This window comes from Lasioglossum baleicum, chromosome 8 (genome assembly GCF_051020765.1).
Source record: "Lasioglossum baleicum chromosome 8, iyLasBale1, whole genome shotgun sequence".
NCBI lineage: Eukaryota > Metazoa > Arthropoda > Insecta > Hymenoptera > Halictidae > Lasioglossum > Lasioglossum baleicum.
Genome location: NC_134936.1, coordinates 13,338,570 through 13,344,569, shown reverse-complemented (window position 1 = coordinate 13,344,569; position 6,000 = coordinate 13,338,570).

The window sequence follows — 6,000 nt, the reverse complement described above, 5'->3', positions numbered from 1 at the left end:
GCGAGACCGGGTGCGCGCAGGGGTGGTTCTCACCCTCTCCGGCTCTTGACGGAGCGCGAAACTCTCTCTCGCTCTCCGCTCCCCTCGCCCCGTTTCCTTTTCACGCCAATCCCAACCGATCGATTCCGTTTCTGCAAGCATTATGGTCCCCGGATCTTCTCGCACGCGCGTCATCGATGTCTGCTCGTCGGACTACCTCAATGAGAAACACGAGACGCGATTACCGGACCTGATGAGCCTGGATTTCGACGTATCTTGCGAACGTTCCGACGAGAGCTAAGCTCGCCGAGATCTGACGGATCCAATACGGTGACGGTTGCACCTTTCTGCGATAGCGTCTCGACTGATCCGTCCGATAAATTAACTTTGCTAAGTATTCTTCGACGCACATCCCGCTGAGCGCGGCTCCACGATTTTAATACGCTGAGTGCGATTTTCGTCGTTCCTTGATGACACAACATTTCATTCTGAAGATGATTATCGTTGGAAATTCTTTCTTAATTAGACGTACGAGTTAGTGTCCCTGTAGGGGTTGAAAAAGTCTTCATCTCTAAAGTATACTAAGATTTTTAACTAGACAAACCATCTCTACAGAGGATTTCCTAAATTTAACCTGGTACTGCTTGAAAAAATTGGTCACAAGAGATCTAATCTCTTTCACGATATTTTTAAATATTTTTACGGATAAGTCGGGGGCGGATGTTAACAGGTGAACGGTTCGGTGGCAAGATGCACAGGGGGGCGGAGGGTCTAAGGAGATCGGGGGACGGTGATCGAATCGAGCGTCAAATTCGACAAAGGTGGCGAGGCACGGGAAGACGGAGAGAGAGCCAGAGCAAGAACGGGGGTGGATTTCGGGGGTGGCGGTTATGGTAGTGGTCTGGTAACAATAGGTCGCAGTGGTGGTGGTCGCCACAATGCCGGCTTGCCTGACTTCTTTGCGTGTCAAATGACTGAAAAGCCGTGGGGAGTGCACGGGCGGTGGTTGTGGGTGGATCGAGCGGATGGGGGTTGCAGGGCGGGTACACGGTGGTATGAAAGGCGTGCTTTGTTTGGAAACAATGCCGATACTCGGCTACATCCTCATCTCCATTCTTCGCCTTGACGCAGCGCCGCTCCGAAAAGGGTTGCCTTTATTCATCCCTGATTAAAGTTATAGGTTATTTTCGCTCTGTTTCGCCGCGGAATACTTTCTAAGATTTTCGCCGCACCTGTCGCCGCGACTGCGAATCCCGTCGCTGCCTTTTTGCTCGACGCGGATGCGAGAAGTCTTTCATTCCCAAAAGTAGTCGGCTAGATTATGAAAAAGTCTGCCACGTTCTTCAGCAATAATTATTAATCGCGAATACAGAATCAACCCCTAGCAGGAACCAGACACACATGTGTGTACACTTAATTTTCCTGATTGGAACTGACAGCTCTGATAGAATTGTTTAAACCATGATTATTTGTTAATCGCGAATCAACCCGTGAAAAACCCCTGGCACGTGTGAGTATATTAATGCCGCTAGATTTCCAGTTGAATCCTCGATCTTCAGTGACTGAGTCCTGGATCTTCCGGCGTAGCAGGGGTGATCGAGCACGCACCCCTAAAGCCGTCGAGTCGTCAGCTTAACGTGCTCGCGCAACAAACGCATCTAATTCGCCGTTGGACGGGCGTGCGACGATTCGTCCCATCCCGTCGGAAATTCGCCCCAACCCCCCAGGTTTTCTGGTTTCAAAGGAGAGCGAGAAAGAGGAAGAGAGAGAGAGAGAAGAACAGGAAGAGAGGGAGAGAAAGAAAGAGAGTAAGCCTGGCCCCCGGTGCGGGCCGGGAGAGGAAGGAGACGTCGCCGAAGGAAAGCTCATAACAAACTATTGAAAAGCCGACGAATGAAAAATCAATGGCGCGGGGTGGGCACGGGCCAGGCCAGGCCGGCTATGTACGCGCGCGGCAGGGAAAGCTACAGGGTGGAAGTTGGGGGAGGTGGTGCGGGGGTGGTTTGGTGAATGGAATATTATTGGGGCATCCTTTCACGCGGACTCGACGGAAGCTAGAAGACCTCATCTGGCGAGCTGTATGGATGCCGTTCGCCCCGGCAATGCCGCCTATTGAACCGTCGCTTCTATATGTAGGTATTTACACACTCGCGAGAGCGGGCGCACACACGCGTGCTTGTTGCACACGAGCCACCCCACCCTCCCGCCCACCCCCCTGCGTTACACTAACACCTCTCTTCCCATTTATGCCTCTTTTTCCCTCAACACGCGTCTCCTCCTCGCTATCTTTCTCTTTGTGGAGCTATCTTGCTCTTCGGGCCTCTATCTTCTTCCCCAGGGCTTTCTCTTCATCTTCGTGGTTCTCTTTTTCTCCCCAGAGCTCTCTATTGCTCTCTAGGGCACCATTTTTCTCTTCGAGACTTTATTTTGCTCTCTAGAACTCTCTCTTCCTCTTCGGGGTTCTCTTTTGCCTTCCAGAGCTCTGTTTTGTTCTTCAGGGTTCTTTCTTGCTCTTTAGGCTTCTCTGCTTTCTAAATCCTTTTCTCTTTCCTCTCTCTCCACACGACTCCTCAATTTCTAGAGAGGAGTGTCTCTCCCGGCCCTCTCAGTATCTCTCTTCGAGTCTCTCCTCACACGAACATCGCTATCTACTGTTGCACGTGTACGTTCTTACATTTCATGATTTATCACGCAGCTTTCAGCGGGCGCCTCAAAGCGTCCTGAAAGCGCGCAGATTGATAAAAGAAATAATAGAGGACGCGGAATAGAGGGACTCGATCTGATACGCCGCGTGCAGAGAGGGTGAGAGAACGAGAGAGAAAGAGAGACTAGACAGGGTTTCCTGGGGTGGAGCGACGGAACGACGACGTCAACAGGGTTGGAGGCGGGGGTGAAAACGTCGTACCCGTGAACGCGGGGGTGGCAGTGGTGGATCCTTTCGATACGCTTCACCGTCCCTCCACCCCCTTTTTCCTACTCGATTGCGTGTCTTTATACCGAACTGGCACGCTGGTTCCCCGGCGGCGCACGATGTCTTTTTCCGTGTGTACGTTGCTTTCTACAACGAAAGGGGTTGCTTCTTCACGCTGTCATCTCCCTCTCCTGTGACGATCCTGTCACGAACGCGGTGCAAGAGGGAAAAAATAAAATTACAGCGGGGTCCTTGTTGATGCATCGAAACGCATTAACGCGTCGGGAATCTTTCCTCCCGATCGGAACTATTGTTTTCGCGTTGAAAAGTTAATCGCTCCGTTTATCTTAACCCCTTCCGCTAAAACAAGTAAATTGCTGTGATAAAAGTTAGGGGGTGTCCAGCACCTTTGCATGCTCTCGATATGCTTGCAGCATCCATCCACCCCCCATTACTACTCGATTCTCTGTCTCTGTACTAAAGCACGATGTTTTCTGCGAGATGGGGGTTGTTTCTCCTCGCCATCATCCCTCATGACGCTTTCGCCGATGCATACGTCGCGCTGAGGAGAAAATAAAATTGCAGGGGCGAGGGGGATGGTGTTTCGGTTGTCGAAACGCATTATCGCGTCGGGGATCGTTCCTCTCGATCGAGACCGTTGTTTCCGGCGCTCGGAAGTTAATCGGTCCGAAAGGAGGAGGCGTTTGCCTTAAGGTGCGCGCACTCGGCCCGCGCGTACCGCCGTATGAAGACGCGGATAAAAGGGTTCCAAGGGTTGGCGGTAGGATGGGGGGTGGTGGCCCGAGGGGGGAGGGCGGCGAGGATCTGGAAAGCCGGAAAGTTGCAAATGGGATGAAAGGGGACGGCGGCTCCAGCGACAGACAGAGAAGGCCAGAGGGGAAAGACAAAAGGGGTGGTGGAGAACTGTGAATCCCGTGGCAGCATTGTCACTCCATTCGCCGGGGTTGCAAAGCCGGGGCGGTTCCGACGCCACCACTACCACCGGCTCCCTGCCACCACCACCATCGCCCACAGCCACTACCACCACCACTACCACCAACCACCGCCAACACACCACCTCCGTCGCGGCTCTCCCTCGCTTCAACCCCCTAGCTAGCGAGCTAACCTTGTTTTACTGCCGTCTTCCGGATTGTCTACCGAATCGACCGAAGCAGTTAATTACTTGTTAATTTACTGCGCGCCGCGACGCGCTATTGTTATTTTCGCGATCGGCCAGCGAGACGCGACCATTATTAAACGTTACACCTACCGCCCCTCGCGCGACCGAAGAGATCGCGAAACGATCGCTTCCGTTCGGCGACTCGCGAACCATCGAAACTGGGGCAGACGATATTTATCCTGGTCCGAGAATGTTGTCCTGTCGTCCATCATAATTTTTATATTTTAAGTTCTACTCTAAAACTTCTTAGTTGTAATGACCACAGTCTACTTATTTTTTATATGAAGACATGTGAAAGACATCTCTCCGAAAACCCGTCGAAAAATATGAATAAAATCCAACGCACCCTTCAGGAATGTCCGCAAGCCACCGTTCGAATTTCAACCCCTTCGCACTTGGTTCCCGGACATTTCCACCGTGGAATCGAAGGAATAATTTACTGGTCGCAGATAACGCTCCCGATGCCGCAAGCAAGGGTGTCAAAAAAGGATCGAGGGGCGATCGCAATGAACGAAGACATCGGAACAGCTGGTGTTAGCTTGTCTAGGAAGGGTGGCTCGTTAACTCGTCGCATTATACAGTCATCAACCCTTCATCGGGGTTGTTATAGGCGGTCGCAGGGGTATCGGTGCGCGCGATTTATCATTATCTCGATAGGGCAGTGAAGATAAGGCGTTGGTCGGCGCGCGCGCGACTCTCGTTCGATTCTCTCTGTGCGTGCGCGGGGTGGTCGCATGATTTACTATTTCCTCGGCGCGGCATCTGCTCGCTTAATTAACGCTTTCTACGATGCCGTGGTTCGGAGATAGGTATCTCACCCCGAAAGAGAGAGAGAGAGAGAGCGACACGCGGCCTCGGAAACGTCAGCAGTCGATGTAATTGTGTTTCGTGACGTGCTTTATTGCCGGCCGATAAAATCCGTCGACGTGATTTCTTCCTATTCGAGCGGGTGTTGATTTATTCGAACAACCGACGGTTTTATTTAATCAGTCAGTCCGGGCGGAACGGCTCGATTTATATTTTCCACGGTTCGCACATAAAAATCCCTGACAACTTTGAGCCCGCCAACATTGCCAGTCTGTAATTGTTTTCGATAAATCATTTATATTCCTTCTCGACTCTCACACCCTCCCTCTCTCTCTCTCGCTCTCTTTTGTTCTCCCCGGTGGTCTGTCTCTGTTACTCTGTTTTTTGTGTATGTTTTACAGACCCGATTCTCGGTCGATTCGTTGCGCAGAGCCCGCCGGGGGATGAAACGCGATTTTCTCGGTCGCGCGCATCCCTGAACACTGTCACGGCGCCGTGTTTACACCCCCTCGAGGCCCATGAGCGTTGCGGGGTGCGCGTCCACCGAGAACTTCTCGAAATAACGGCCGGTTGACCGCATTTTTCAATCGCTCGTACATGCGTCGGCTCGTGCGCCGCGGTTAGGGCGATCACTCGTCGGAGATAGCATATTGTACGGGGGTGGCGAGGCCGTAGCGCGTGGGGGCGTGCTGCCCTGGCGATGGCGCGTGCAACGATTTACCCATCGACACCCTCTGCCACTACTTCTACGATTTTTCCACCTATCCATCTCTTCTCAACCCTTCCGCAACCCTGTATCTCAATAATGTCAAATATCCTGTAGAACCACAACAGAAATTGGGACTCCTCTAAAAGAATAGGAGTGGCTTTTTGTTTTCGAATGATTAAAATGATAGTCGCAGCCCGTTTTAATAGGGTAGTTAATATAGGGTAGAAAAAAATCAGCGAGGTGGCAATTCCCATTTTCACGCCGATTTCGAAAAGCCTACCGCGGCCAGCCTCGCCAAGTAGCGTATCGCGGATAGAGATTCGGATCCAAGATACGAAACGACAGTCCGAATAATCCATCGGAAACCGAAGAGCCGGGGGACGCGGACAATGGCGGCGCGTCTCCGGCGTATCT